This window comes from Poeciliopsis prolifica, unplaced genomic scaffold, assembly GCF_027474105.1.
Source record: "Poeciliopsis prolifica strain line A6 unplaced genomic scaffold, Auburn_PproV2 SCAFFOLD009, whole genome shotgun sequence".
Lineage (NCBI taxonomy): Eukaryota > Metazoa > Chordata > Actinopteri > Cyprinodontiformes > Poeciliidae > Poeciliopsis > Poeciliopsis prolifica.
Window position 1 is genome coordinate 13,721,875 of NW_026562384.1, and position 15,724 is coordinate 13,737,598.

The 15,724-nt window shown below is 38.5% G+C and overlaps 2 protein-coding genes across 5 annotated transcripts in view; one reads left to right on the forward strand and one right to left on the reverse strand.

The window, feature by feature from the left end:
• The window catches only part of macrod1 (mono-ADP ribosylhydrolase 1), a 168,760-nt gene that overhangs the window by 115,497 nt on the left and 37,539 nt on the right, over positions 1-15,724 (reverse strand). The gene's annotated exons all lie outside the window — the stretch shown is intronic.
• flrt1b (fibronectin leucine rich transmembrane protein 1b) overlaps positions 1-15,724 on the forward strand; it is a 51,509-nt gene that overhangs the window by 23,820 nt on the left and 11,965 nt on the right. The gene's annotated exons all lie outside the window — the stretch shown is intronic.

The window sequence follows — 15,724 nt, forward strand, 5'->3', positions numbered from 1 at the left end:
CTTAATAATATTCCGTCCAACAACAGAAATGTGCAATAAATAGTCTTTTTTGTATGTCAACCAGTATTATAAAAGGATATTGCTCTTTTTCAAGTACTACTTCACATATAAGAGAGAAATATTAGGAGTGCAGGGAAAAAAACAAGAATAAAGAGAAACGAGGTGAAAATTTAAGGGAAAAAAAGAAAATCAGTTTGGCTAGAAATGCAACAGAGTTAAAGAGGATAAAATATGGGGACTAATTCTCTTAAGACATTTTAAAACAGATGTAACTTAGCACCTTGCAACATCCTGCAGATTTCAACATTTTCTACAAGCAAATTCAGAGCTAATTGACACCAACACAATTCAAAGTGAGAGGCAGAAGATGGAGGAGAGGCAGGGGGAGACAGAAGCCAGGATTGTGTGAAGTGCCACAAGAAAAGAGTGGGAGGTAGTGTTGTCACTGTGCATAATGTCGTTGCTATCATTGTTGCTGCCTGGCAGAACAAAGAAGAGAGAACTACAGTGTTTGGGTGTCAGGAGGATAAAGTCAGTGCAAGTTCACGGGTCAAAAATGAATGAAAAGTATGCAAGCGTGAAGAAAAGGCTGCAAGGTTGAATAAACCGATTCTTTTAGGAGTAGAAAAGATCTTGTTTATGTTCAGGAGAACGACTGCTGGTGTCAAACCACTGATCACTGAGATACTGACAAAAAAACCATTATTGACTGTGTTCAACGCATTTGTCTTGACATTTATCAGCATTGTGACATTTATTCTTCCAAAAAAAATGGTGCAAATTTTTGAGCTGTACTTTCCATTCCTGCATCTGTATACAATGATACTTTGTTTGAAATGGCAAAACTGAAATGACATTTTAGACCAAATTACATTTTGCTATTATAAAGTCTACAGAAAGTTCAGCTTTACCCGAAAAAGCACCTAAAATGTGATGAAACTGAGAAGAATTTCTATATATCACAGTCACTCACAAGATGTTACACCTCTGAGCTAAATCAATGGGTATAATAAGCATAACATCCACAGTGTAGCTTTAATTGCAAGTGACTAGGAACAATTCAGATGCACTTTAATACAGAGCTTGTTCTGTGTGCTTTTATTATTGCTGTCAATAGCAGTCGGCTGAAAATCTGGATAATCTACTTAGATGCAGATGAGCAGATGTTAGCAGCGATGCACGCATTGCAGTTTCCTTGATCAATTTTTGATTTCAGCGAGCAAACAGCGTGTTTCACTGACCACGCTTTACACACAGCATAGATGATTTTAAGACTGGCTTAGCTGAGGGTGGTAACTCATAAGATGATGCTGCTCGGTATCTTGTGTATTTGTACTCAAACAAATTGAATTGAAAGACAAAAAGGCGGCGCTTATTTCAGTAAGTACTTTAAAACATCGGTTAGAAGAGAAGTGATGCAAAGTTATTGCCGCAAAATATTAATACTATTATGAAGGAGTGTTTTTTGGACGTGTTGCAGTTTCAGCCCGGGAAAAAAGTCAGCTAATTTTTCATCGATAGGTTATAACTGGTAATCAGTCAAATATTAAAAGAAAAAGAAAGAACTCATGATTCATTTTCTCTTCCTTAAAATGAACGTCAGTAAAAGCCTGGATGGTGAATCTTTACCATAAAACCCATCCTATAAACGGCTGCTTTTCACAGAGTCATGTTACCAAGGATCATAGGGTCACAGAAATCCGACCACAGGGACCTGCAGGCTGTGAAGCAGGAACACTGTGGTTCTTCCAGAGTTTCCTCTTGAGAGTTCATGGGTCTCTGAGGAATTTGATGGCTTTCTAAGGGCTTGAGGTCGTCTTTGTCTTGTTTTCTGCTTGTGGAAGTCTGTTTAGTGCGTGTAATAACAAAAATTAATATGATTAACCATTACAGCATTATTGTAAACACGTTATTTACATCATTCATTTTCTGGGAATTTTGCTTATATTCACTAAAATGAATATAATGGAATGGACATTTTTTAAGAAAGCACATATAACCTGTAAGTTATGTTGAAAACATTTTGCGTTTATAAAACCAAATACTAATATGGCTGGCTCATAAATTAGAAATGCATATTTTAGGAAATTGTTCAGGACAAAAAGATATTTTAGGTGTAAATATGGTTGTTGAAAAGTATATTTTTTTATTTGTTGTTACCTTTGAGTCTTAAACATGGATACATGTTATTTTGAAGTTAAAAATTAAGGGGGTTTTTTTGTTTTGTTTTGTTTTTTTTTACTGCTGTGATGATGGAATAGGCTAACAAACATCGTAACACTTTAGAACACTGAAAATAAACAGCACTCAGGGATTGGCTGCTTTGGAAATGCCCACCAACTGAGCATCAGCTTGCACTAGTCTTAGGTATTTCAGCATCCTTTTGCTGCATTTCTTTAAAATATTATAAATATACTCTATGAAAAAATCTGCAAATAAGTGAATTTCTGATAACTAATTGGAAGTTAAGTTCCACAGAAAAACATGCGAATCCTGAGCCACTGGGGGTCCAATAACAGCTCTTTAGCTGTTTTTCGATTTGTGAAAACATGAAAAGGAAACATTTCCATGTTCCTTTGGTATTAAGACCAACCAAAACCTAGACCAACATAAATAATCAAAATTATATAAAAGAGTGAAACCTGGACTTGGTTACTATGCTGATATGCTTTAAAAACAAAGTTTGTTATTTTTTAAATCCATCACTCTATTTGTTGAAAAAGATAAAAGGGAATGTTGTTTGTCCAAAAGATATTGATAAAATCTCATCTAGTCTCGATCCATTTCACAATATTTATGGACGGTCACGCATTGAAACATTTCTTTTTTATAAAATCCTGAAACAAACAACAGTATGAAACTATAAAATGGATCATTGACATCTGGAAAGATGAAAATGGTTAATCTATTATTTATCTCATGCTTTGCATTCAGAATATTTTTTAATAGTTTAGTGTTATTTCAAATTTTATGGTCCGACAAATGTTTTTTGCTTAGCATTTGATCTATATTTTTCCTGACGGTTTTGGCAAAAGAATTACCCTAACTACACATTAATAGAAGATCAAAATGTTTCTTGGTTGATTTTTTGAGAATCTGTTTAGAAACTTACCTGTGAAGACCGAAAGCACCGAGTCGCAGCATAAGAGGATATGAAGATTTTAATCTTGTTTATCTGAAATTTTAATGTGCAAGCTCTGAGCTGTGGCACAGAGACAGCACATGAAGGCCTATTTCTGGCAGCGAGGTAATATATAAGGAAATAAGTTTCCATACAGTAGGTGAAGTCAGTGGTAAAGAAATGCTCTGATCAGCAAAGTGAGACAGCTCAGGAACAAACCTTCAGCATACGGATGTATAAAAAACATTCCTCTCTCGGCTCTAACAGCTAATTTTTCCTGTGGCTGCAGGAGAACAGGAAGTTAGCACTTTTAATGAGACAGTTTTCATATAAAACATACAGATACTGCAGACGTTTCCTCCTATAGTACGTCAACCATCAAAATCATGGATTTTAGCTCAGTATTTGAGACGATGAGAAGAATGAAAATACAGATCTGTGGAAAAGTATTCACTCCTTTTACTACTATTTTGTTGCTTTTCTGTCAAACTTAAAACGATCAATGAAATTTTAGCAGCCCATAAAGATGACAAGAGTAAATAATGTGGATTTCAAATTATTCTTTTAGAAAGAAAACAATCCAACCCAGTAACTGTGTGATTAACCACATTTGGGTTTTGATTCACAAGCTCAGAACAGATGAAGTAGCACACCACGCCCCAATCATGATAAAATTCAAGAATAGATGAAAAAGTAAGGCACTGACGTACATAGGTCTGGAAAGGGTTATAAAGACTCAAATAAAACACAATAACAGTCATTTACCCTCAAATGAAGATGATGTGTACAAATGCATCAAGAGCATCTGAAGCTCTGGAAACCTCCTTGCCTCAGCTAAGTTCAAAGTTTCTTAAGCAACAAGAAAGAGACTTGGTAAAATGGCTTCCTTATTGTTTGATAGAAAAAAAAAACTGTGCTGACCTAAAACAACGCAAAGTCTCAAATTTGCCAAAATACGTCTTGAAAATTCCCAAGACTTTTGTGAAATCTTTTATGGACTGTTGAGACCAAAGTGTGTGTTCTGTTACATCTGGACGTGAAGCAGCATTTCAGAAAGCCATCATACAGACAGCAGTGTGTCAGTCTGGGCCAGACTTGCTGAACAACCTGCTGCGATTGAATAAACCATGAATTGAGCTCTCTATCAAAAGATCCTGGAGGAAAAGGTCGGCCCTCAGTTCACGAGCCAAACACTGGAGCTGGTGATGCAGCAGAACAATAATATGAAACATACCAACAACCACCTGTGAATATAAAAAATAAAAAAAATGAAGGTTCAGGAGTTGTCTAGTCAAATTCCCGACTTAAATCAGATTGAGATGCTGTGGTGTGACTTCAAACAGGCTGTTCATGTTGGAAAACCCTCCAATGTGGCTGAATTACAACAATTTTGCAAAGAAGAATGGGCCAAAATTCCTCCACAACGATGTAAAAGGCTGGCATCAAACCTTTAATGCCGGCTTTTTTTTTAACCATTAATTGTTAGGTTTAAGGGGGTAATTATATTTTTTTGAGCACGGAGCCAGCTTGAACATAATTTTTAAAATCCATTTTGTATTTACTTAGATTTTTTTGTCTGATATATGCATCAAAACAGAAACAAAGAATCATTAGGGGTGAATACTTTTCAAAGTGCAGTACATTTAGAAAGTCGCTTCAACTGTCTGCCCTATTTACTCACTGCAGCTAATTGAAGAGGAGCCCAAGTAGAAATTAACTGCAAAAGGAAGCCGACCCCTGGTGTGTGTGTGTGTTACAGCGGAGTGTCAAAGTGATGCTAGATCAGGAAAAATACACAGTATTGAGTTTTTCTTCCCTTCAGATGTTAGGTGATTATCCCTGCTTTGTTGCTCTCCTCACCCTCCTCTCCTCTCAGTCTAAATGGAAGCTGTGTGTTGCCGAGTTGGAAACCAAGTCACATCCCTCTCACACTTCTGTTTAGCCCCTCTTAGAGTCTCACACTCCTTCCTTTCCATTTTCCACCTCCACCTTTTTTCTCCGTCTATCCTTGACACGCTCTCAGCTCAAACCCACCCCCACCTCTCTTTCTGTCCGCACCGACACCCTCGACTGATTCTGCCGGAGTCATGGCCTTCGGAGCCTGACGAGAATCCAGAGCCCTGTGCGCGCTCTTGTGAATCGGCGTCTGCGGGCAGAGATGAAATATGAACTGTTAAATATGAATGCGCCGTGATGTTGTGATGCCGCACGGCCGTGTCGCTCAGGCAAAGGTGGTGAAAACTGGCACGCACATACGAGAAAGCCTGTGGTATTATTCTGCATTACATTTACCATTCATTTGGATGTGATACTTGCCATACAAACACACAAACAAAGGCCCCAGATTCAAGCTCCACTGACTTTAAACCTTGCTCAGGCTGACAGTAATTTCTGCCTCCAAATTACATTCCAATGGCTTCATAAATCTGCTGCCTCCTCCTCCATCTTTTCTCCTCCTCCCCTTTTCTCCCTCCTTTCACTCCAGCCTCACTTCATTTTTCCTGTATAAGCCTCTCCCACCTCCTCATCCCTCCATCTACACCTCTATTTCACTTCACGTGTCTCTTTCTTCTTCTCTCCCCTCCCGCTCTCCTCTCCTCTATCACTTATTTTCTCGTTTCCCCCCACACTCCTTCTCCCTGGCGCTGGCTTGGTAAATGAGAAACAGGGAGGCTGAGATGGGGAGGTTACGTGTGCAGGGTAGTTAAACAGTAACATACACATAAATCCACACAGATGTACCCCCATACACACACGGACACACGCGTGCACAGCAAAATGTGTAAATACACACACGGATGAGCACACACCCGCAGTCAAACATCATAAACAGCACATTACTCTTTGATGGAAAGACAAGCGTTTGTGTTGCCATATATTTGAACTGGCTCCTGCACATTTCAGTGTGTCCACATGTGTGCACTCTTTTTAATGAGTGTTCATTTTACAGATAGTACCTCTAGGTGAAATAATTGCCAATGTTGGGCCCTGACGGCTAGTTCAAGTGTCCTCCGGCCGGTTGTCTTTATGGGCCGAGAACACACCCATCAGCTCCCTCGCCGCCGCTTTAACTGCTGCTCTGCTGCAGCCGGCGCTCGCATGCAATGAATACACGGGCGTAATATGCATAAGCACACAACACAGACACCGAGTCGGGCATTAACACCGACACATGTGTGCACATGTGCTGCAGGAGAGGCCAGCAGTGAACAATAGACCGTCTGACAGTGGGGCTCAGAGGAGTTCTCTCCGCTGTATTAATATTCAGAAGAGCGGATGTTGAGAGAGTGTGCGTGTCAGCAGGGACGCATGCTCATCAACCCCACTAACACCGAGGTTAGGCAGCCACATGATTACAAAGTACTCAGACTTTGAATCTCTTAGTACTGCTCCTTTTGCTTCTAAGTCCTTGCTCCCTGCAGTGGACGGAGATCGCAGACGATCTTTGCTGGTACAAATTATTCCAATCAGTCCTATTAAGGGAAAGGTGAAGAGTAATGCAGCGTAGATTTTGTCAATTTCTTGCCATCCATCCACATCGGTGTCAATTATGTGACATGCAAGAAAAAATGAAGCCTTATAGAGAAATAAAAGATTTCATATTTTCATCTGTTAACCTTTTCACTGAGAAGTCATTAGTTTCTCATGCAAAAGTTTATGATACGACAAAGAAATATGTGAAAGTGGTTTTAAAGGGCCTTACAATGCAAGATGACACATCCAGTTCACAAAAATGAGACAGGATTTCATAATTCTTTTCAAGAATGCAAGAATAAAACCAATCCAGAACCCCCATTCTTTGTTTTTCCAGTAAGAGTGAAGGCTTTAAAATCTTTAGCTGCATTTCAAAGAATTGATAATGAATGTAAAATCCAAACAAACAAAAGAACAATAGAATAGAGGTTGTAATAATCTCTGTACTGTGTAGTTTAGCAGAAAATCACGTTACAAATCAGATGCCAACTTCAGCAGCATCAGCAGCTTTACTGATGAGCTTCTTGCCTGATATATAAATTGAAGGGGTGGAAGCTTATGCAATGTTTATGTAACACAGGGTTGTAGCAGCCTGAGTATTCATCTCAGTATTCATCGACTATGTCAACAAAACAGTTATTTCCTTTCAAATCTCAGATTCAACAGTGTTTCAAGTCTACAGCCTTCAGGGTTCATTATACTCGTTTGCATTTACAACATGTCAACATAAAGTCACATGACGAGAGCTGATGGACAGCCCTTTGAAAAACTAAAATTGATGAAAAATATTGTGGCATTTTGAATATTGCTAAATATTTTTTTGCATGAAATCCACAGTGTAGCCAGACTGTTTAAGCTTTCAACCCAAAGCACTCAATGAAAGAGAGGTCTAACTTAAACTGCGTAGATTTGGAAATGAGGTGCAATTGGCCGGCTTTTACTGGTCCATAACGCTTTCAGGTTTTCTTCGAGATTCTTTCTGCTTATTAAAATATTCAAATGAGTATGATACATCAAAAGTTTGCTGTAATTTAGTTTTGAGTTCAACAGAGAATAGGGAATGACAATAATTCACATTTATGCATTGAAGCATATATCCCTCATTTCTATCTAAACTGAACTAAACATTCAGTTTAACTGATGTGTTTACAGACAGAAAAAAAGTTTTCAGTTTTATAATACGGAAAAAAAGCAAAAGAAAACAATTATTTCTGTATTTCATCTGCTATTCATCAATCACAGCACTTTTACAACAAATCTGGCAAAATGTAAGGCATCAGGAATCCTCTCTATCATCTTAAGACCAATCGCTGTTTTTTTAACTCTCAAATTTGGAAACCGATATCTCCCAGAGATCTAACAATGGAAATCAGATGGAAACACAAGAAGTGAATATTTTTCAATACAGTGAATGCAGCATACTGAACTCTACCAGGTTATACTGCTGTGTGGGAGTTGTTACTGTAAGAAGAAGACTGTACAGTAATTTATAGCATCAGCAGTGTGTGTAAGCTAAGGAAGAATGGACATGGAAGAAGCCATTTTAAAGAAAAGTATCTTCTGTGAGAGCGAGAGAGAGCAAGACATGCAGCAAACAGTAAACTGTTGCTCTGTCCTCGTCTTTTGAGATTTCAACCTCTGCTTGCCATTGAACATAATGGACTTGGGAAAATGTTTGCAGTGTTTGAGAACTACCAGTTTTAGCTAAACTGTTGCACTAATGTTGCACTAATTGTTGATTTCTACTGATACATGTTTAAATTACGATCCCCATTTTGTTTGAAAATAACTGTAAAACCCTGTTGAAGAGCAATTGTTCCCTCACGCAGTGGTGTGATGTTGCCTCTGCTTATCAAATATATACTGTAGATGTACTGATCATCTTCCAATGTTATACCGCCTGCAAGGAATTGAGTCAGTTAAATTGCATTGGCAGGTCAAAGCTGTACATTAATCAGAGGTGGAAAATTGACCGTAAACAGCAGATATGAATATGTTGGATATGTATCTATCCATATTGTTCCACCATCTGGAATCTGTAAAAACATAAATCACTTAGAGCTCATATTTGCACATCTGCACACCCTTCTCTAAACAGACTTCTTGCCACTTTTGTGAGATATTCATGCAGTCATCAGCAGCACTAAGGTGCAACGTGTGTCCATGCCGTTATATTACTGTAAGCTCACTCAGCCATGTTGTTGTCACCAGGCGACTCTGCCTTCATTCAGCTGAGGAAAATAACTAACTAACATTTCATCATTATTATTCAAAGCAAAAACTGAGGGTGAATGTTCACACAGGCCACAGTAAAAGTCACACAGTGCTGAATGCCTGAAGGCTGCAAAGTTGTCACTGGCTAGATAACAAAAAAGCAGACACATTTCTGTCCCTGTGAGAAACAGGACATTTCTGTGAACTGTGTTATGCATTAAAAAAAAACCAAGAACAATATAAGACAAGACGTGGCAGGGTAAGGGCAGAGATGTTATTGACCAAAGTAGTACGGGGTCGTTGGAGTATGAGAACCTGCTCTTTTCTTCCCTCATTCATCTTCTTTCCCATATACTGGTGTTCGTATAAGTAGAAGAGAAAGTACATATATTTTTTCTTTCAGGTCTGCCAGTCAAATAATAAATGTAGACAACTTTACAGTTTACTATTTAATACAATCTAATCTAAATGTTGCATTAGTTTATACACACTTGAATTCACCTGAGGAAAAACTATGTAAGACAACAAATATACTCCAAGAGTAGAGACCAGTGAATTAAATACTTATTTACCTCTTCGCTGCCTCTATAGTCTGCTCTAATCTCTAGTATTTTGGCATAAAGCTGTTGAAAGGAACAATTCCCGAATGAAAGACAGATTTATTTCAACCTTTTTATAGCAACAGACTTAAAGGCTTTGATGATACTGAACAGATCAGTTATTTACCTCCCACTGGGATGCAGCAATCGAACAATGCTTATGTTTATAAATTAAAAAGATTTAAACCTTCAGTGATTCAAAGAGAGGCAGTTGGTTTGTAGTTAAGATACAGAAAAGGAAAGGAGCTCCATCATGCATTCAGTCTCTTTGTGCTGCAATATATGGTGGCAATTGTTTAGTGATATATAAAAAGTTTTAGAATAAGAAATGGCAATGTGGGCAAGTTAAAGAAACTGCAACAAAGTTTTTGACAATGCTAAAACAGGGCAATATGATTTTTCCATGCAGCAACCTGCTGTGGTTGTCAGAATTGACAGAGAGTTGCCTCTGAGAGACAGAAAATGTATATGTCTTGCTGATGTCAGTTAAACTGGTTCATGAAGAGATGAGTAGCTCACAACCAAGCTACCCACAGAGTAGATGGACTACAGCAGCAGAAACCACACCCGACATTCTAAGGGCATTCTAAGGTAAAAACAACAGAAAACTGGATCTTCAATCCTTTCACAAAATTCGACAATAACTAAGTGACAAAATGTTGCCTGGTTCAGAGAGTCTCAGCAGTCAGCTGGCGGTGTAAATCTGAAACTATGGGTTCAACCTGCCTTGTATGAGTGAGTGATTCAGGCTGGTGTGGTGTTGTACTAGTACTATTGTAGAGTTATTTTCTCAGCATACTGAGCCCCCAGGTACCACTTGAGCACAGTTGAAACACCACAGTCTACCCAAGTATTGTTGATGTCACCAGATCTCAATTCAACATAGCCCCTTTGGGATGTGGTGGACATGTAGAGTCACATAATGGGTGTGCAAAGCACAAATCTGTTCCAACTGAACGACACTATCATGTCAATATAAAACAAAGTCCCCAAGCAATGTTTCCAAAACCTTGTTGAACCTGTGGATTGAGGAATTAAGGCAGTTCTAAGGGGGAAAATGGTTCAACCTGCTACAAGGTATGCCTAATAAAGTGAGTACATTGTGGACATGCCAACCCCAGTTTAACAGGGGGGCATGTATAGGTTTGAAAACTACAGCTTTTTGGGGGGGGCAAAATTAATGTACGCAGTTGAACATAGACAACAACATCAGCAGTTTACAGGCTACTTGTTAACAAGCTTAAGGTGCTGTACTGTATTAACTAGTCATCTTTTAGCTAACATTACCTCTACTGATTAGCATTATTCCAAAACTAACTCAGTCGGATAGTTTTGGGGAAAATTGTGCAAAGTTCTTTGTGTTTTGCTGGTTTGCTGCCATGATTCTAACACACACCTGACTAGCTCTGCACAACAGCAGGTCTCTGTTGCTACAGATATAAACCCAGTGCGAGATTCGTAGCGCTCATGTTGCATTTAAAGGCAGCTCAGAAAAACAGGTTACTACGTGTTCACGGATTAAACAGTTTTAACTGCTGAAAACAGTGACAGAGGACACAGATAGGGGAGTGCGGAAGCCCCTACTGTATCAAATTGATGTAGGAATAACAGAAAGTTGGGCATTCTAAGATAAAAACAACAAACAAGAGGGGCACGGTTGACTCAGTGGACGGGCAATGCCCCCCAATGCCCAACCCTGCCACTGGGCTTAGGACATGCCAAAGAGTTTTGTGAGTAAATCTTGGGTGACATGTTTATTAGAAATGTGGGAGACATTTTCTTTCACAATTCTGCACAGTAACCTCCTGCCCTTTCCTCTAACCTTCCACACACCTTGATAAATATTTTTATAAACTCCCATCTGCCTAAATGTTTTTGACTCTTGGCTGCCTGCTTTTCTATTTCATGGACTCCTCCCACCCCCTCTCCATCTGTCTATACCTGGTTTGATTTCTCAAAATCCCTGACAGAAAGTTTGAAGGGCAACCTTAACTGTACACACACGTCAGGATCTAATGCGTGATGGCAGCGAGCTGTGGGGAAATGCTGCTGATCTTCAGTAGGCATTTACAGGCACCAATACAGGCAGTTATTTTGCATGCCGTAGATAAAGATTAGCGAAGGGTGAAAGAAAGGTTGGACCTCAGAGCAAATTATATTACAGGAGGTTGTTTTAAACTAACTGCTCTTAATATTCAAGGTGACCGCAGCTTTTTATACACAACTAACAATGGTAAATTATAGACTTTAATTCAGCTTTAGAACTCCATTTTTAAAGCTGCTTGAATACAGCTCCAGTTCAAATACAGTTCAATGTAAACAAAAACATAAAAAAATATTAATAGAGGAGTGTGTTTTCCATTCTGGTGCATCATTTAAAAAAAAACTTTTAGAGATTTAGAGTTTGGAAAATCTGAGCTTTTACTATTCTCGCAAAGCTTTTCTTACGTTTTTCCTTTTAATGTGAAAATTATTTTGATCTGGTTTAAGATCATGCCTACAGACATCTTAGCTTAGCAATTGCAGTCTTCCTCAATGAAGTAATCTTGTTGTTTGCACATACAGATTGGGGCTTGATGTTGTTCAAATAAACTATCATCACTGGGAAGCATTGCAGCATATTAGGGATCAAGGTTTACCAGGAGAGATTACCTCTTTAAACAGCAGAGGAACATGTTTTGGTTTCCTAAAAATAACATGTTGAACAATCAGATCACAGTAACTTAACACTTCAGCTCAATCCTCCGTAAACTAACCATAGAGAGAAAGAAGCTCTGGTTCTTTGAAAAGCACTGTTGTTAATTCGAGGATAATTTTATTTTCTCTGACAATGGTTTTCATTAGGGCTGTCCCAATTACAATACATTTCACTGATACTGATCTGAGTCATTACATTAAATTAATGCCATGTATAGGTTTGAGAACTACAGCTTTAAAGTGCATTAAAAAGCCTATGTGTCAGCAGCCTTCTTCATGGTCTACATTTGTATTGTGACTGCATCCCAATTAACTAATTTATCATTGCTAATCTAATGCATGCAGTCTCAGTATTTCTTGACAGCGACAGATATTTTGAACCAAGAGGAGTTTTGTTTCAACATATAAATCTAACCGGACAGATAAGAGTGTCTTCAACAAACTTGCATATTTCTCTTGCCTATTCTGCTTTTATGTGAACCATTTGACTTAAAGTTAGGCTACCACTGGCTTGTTTATGCTCTGTTTTGATGCTAGTGGTTGATAATTAGGCAAGTAGCAAACATTAATATGGTTTCAAATAATGAAGTACAGACAGATGTTTGGGGTTTTTAAAAAAAATCCTTTTTCTTCTGCTTTATAAACTTTCAGCAGTACATTTATTCTTTATTCTTTTATGAGCTATGCATCATTCTATGTTTGAGATAGCTTTTATATTCTTGGAAGTATGATTAGGTAATTTCTTTAATCAATCAAGTATGTTTGTATGGAATATTTCAGTTCAAGGCAGTCCAAAAAGATTTACATAATAAAAACACATAAAAAAGCCACAAAATATGCCATACAGTCAGCAAATGGGAAATCGGCAACAAAAATTACATTTTAATGAATGGCATTATCAAAACCATCAACACACATCAAACATGTTGGTCAACGTTCCATTTATTATGATTTCAAAGCAACTATAAACAGGCAACATTTTAGTCTTGATTCAAAGAAACTCAGAGTTTCAGTTGTTTTGCAGTTTTCTGGAAGTCTGTTCCAGATTTGTGGCGCATAGAAGCTGAATGCTGCTTCTCTTTACGCTTAGCTCCACTCCCCACTATGTTCTTTCTATGCAAATAACATTTTTCAAACTATGTTTAGTCTTCTGTCCCAAATGAATCTGCTTTCATTACATATTTCAGCTTCACTCTGCACATAGAAATCAGTTTAGAATCCACGAACCGGATATCACATTGCTGCTGTTTTTATGAATAGGACGATTTATATCACTACATAACCGCTTTCTATAAACTGCACCCAGTAAAATGCATTCTTTCCCATCTGTTTAACCAGTGATGCTGCTGAATGTAAAACAAAAATGCACACACATACCGTCACCTTGAATTTACACTGTCAGGCGTTCAGTTTAGGCATTAAGCACCCTTCATGAACACACACACAGGCTCTGTCTCTAGTCTGTTAAACAAATCCTTCTCGGCTTCATCATGTGTCCTTCAGAAAGGAAAATGAGGACAGTTTTATTTGTTTTCGTTTGCGTTTTTGCAAACTGGATGAAAATCTCCCAGTTGGCTTTGTAGTCTACTTACTGTGAGATGAAGTGAACAGACGAATGTGAGCAGCAGAGTAGTTAATGGCTTCTGATGAATCTATCTCTGTGTACTCTGTGTGAGCCTGATGAAAACCTTATATTTATAAAACCAGTGTTCACCAGGGGTTTCATTTTGCTCATAAGATACAGGCACTTAGTGAGTGGTGGTTAATAAAAGATCCTCAGCTTTGTGTGAAAGGAAAAAAAGTAAAGGACCAACATAAAACATGGCGTTTGCTTAATGGGAGGTTTGTTGTCCGCTGGGAGCGTAATGCTGTACATATGCAGTGTTGACCTTCAAAAAGCATTTTCACAATGTACTTAATTTTAAAAGGTAAAACCATTCTCAGGGGGATAATTATTTAGTCATTTTAGTTCTCCATATTGTGCCAACAGTGAAACTCAACATTATATCTTGGCGTTGCTTAAAACAAAGCTGGTATTTAAAAAAACAAACTGAAACTGGAAAAGAAAAAAAAAATTATTTAGCTTAGTGATAGCATCCAAACTCCAGTATCAGAATTTAAAAACTATAATGGTTTCTACAGCAGCAATAATTTAGAACACCATCCAGGCGTTACTTTATTTTAGTAAATCAAAAACTAGTGGCACAGGAAATGCCATATGCCAGTCTACTCTAAGTGTGTCCATTATACCTATTCTATGGTTGGTCAGGACTCCTTTTGCATAAATTACTGCATAAATGCAGTCCAGGGATCTGCTGAGGTGTTAAGGAATCCCAGGCTAATTTAATAGGTCCCTTCAGCTTTTCTGCATCATTGCTTCTTCTTGACCCCATAGTTCTTCTATACGGTTCAGGTCAGGCCAGTTTTTTGTCTGTTAACATACAGTGAAGCTATGGTAACTAAAGCAGGGCTTGGTACTTTTGGCAGTGAAGGCAGGTTTCAAGTTTAGCTGGGAAATGAAACCAGGATCCCCATTAAGCCCATCAGCAGAGGGAAGCACAAGTTGCACTGACATCACCTGACAGACGATGGCACTGATTTTGAACTCAGTGGACCAACGCCAGCCCACTTCGGCAACTTCCCACTGAACCTTAAGTAACTTTAATTCTCTGGCTCTTCATTCCTCCTCAAGAGTCTGAGACCTTGATCTCCAGATAAAAAGTCAGATAGATGTCCTCTCTGGTCTTAATTCAAGGAACCTGACAGTAGAAGTCAACATATTGGAAACACCTGGATTAACATTTTATCCACAGAGGACTCTCGCACTGAGAGATAATTCCTGCTGCCTTTTCGGACTATAAACGCCTGTGAGGATTACTTCCAGTTCCTCCCGATGTAGAAAGATGGGGAATGGACTGTCTGAACAGCCGAAGCTTTCCTCCAACATGTCATTCTTCCAGTCCTTCACATCACCATTTTTGGATTAGACTCTGCCGGAAAGACAACGGTGTTGTACAGACTGCAGTTCAACGATTATGTGCACATATGCGGACCAAAGGCTTCAACTTCAGTTCAGTTTACTGAAACTTAAATAGTTCAGTTTCAGTGAACTGAGCTGGCAACCAAATTCTTTTAATCTGAAGAACTGGCCAGGCCTTTCCTGGTATCTAAGTTTTCTTCAGAAAATGTTCTATTATTTATTTACAAAACTAAACAGACAGGAGTGTTTACACAGGACCATTATTGATTTTTGAGAGAAAAAAACCCAAAAAAGTTTAGACCTCTCCTATGAATCTATAGCCTGCATTGGTTCAGCTCACCCTCTACCCACCTCTTCCAGGTCATAACTGATTTACCAGAACAGCGAATACTGGGGATGTGGCTGTGCAGCAAACATGACCTTGTCATGCAGTGAGACACAGGTGGGGACAGGGCTCACTAGTCAGCGGTGACAAAAGTTTAAAAGTAAAACACGGTGCAGGCCTTTCTGTAAATAAATCAATGATGCCCAGCAATAAAGCTTTGTTCTGCCAGGTGGATAATGGTTTTTATGGGTCATTTAAGAAGCTAATCAGTGATATTTAATTGACTGTAGCTGAATGATAGACTTTTTATCGAT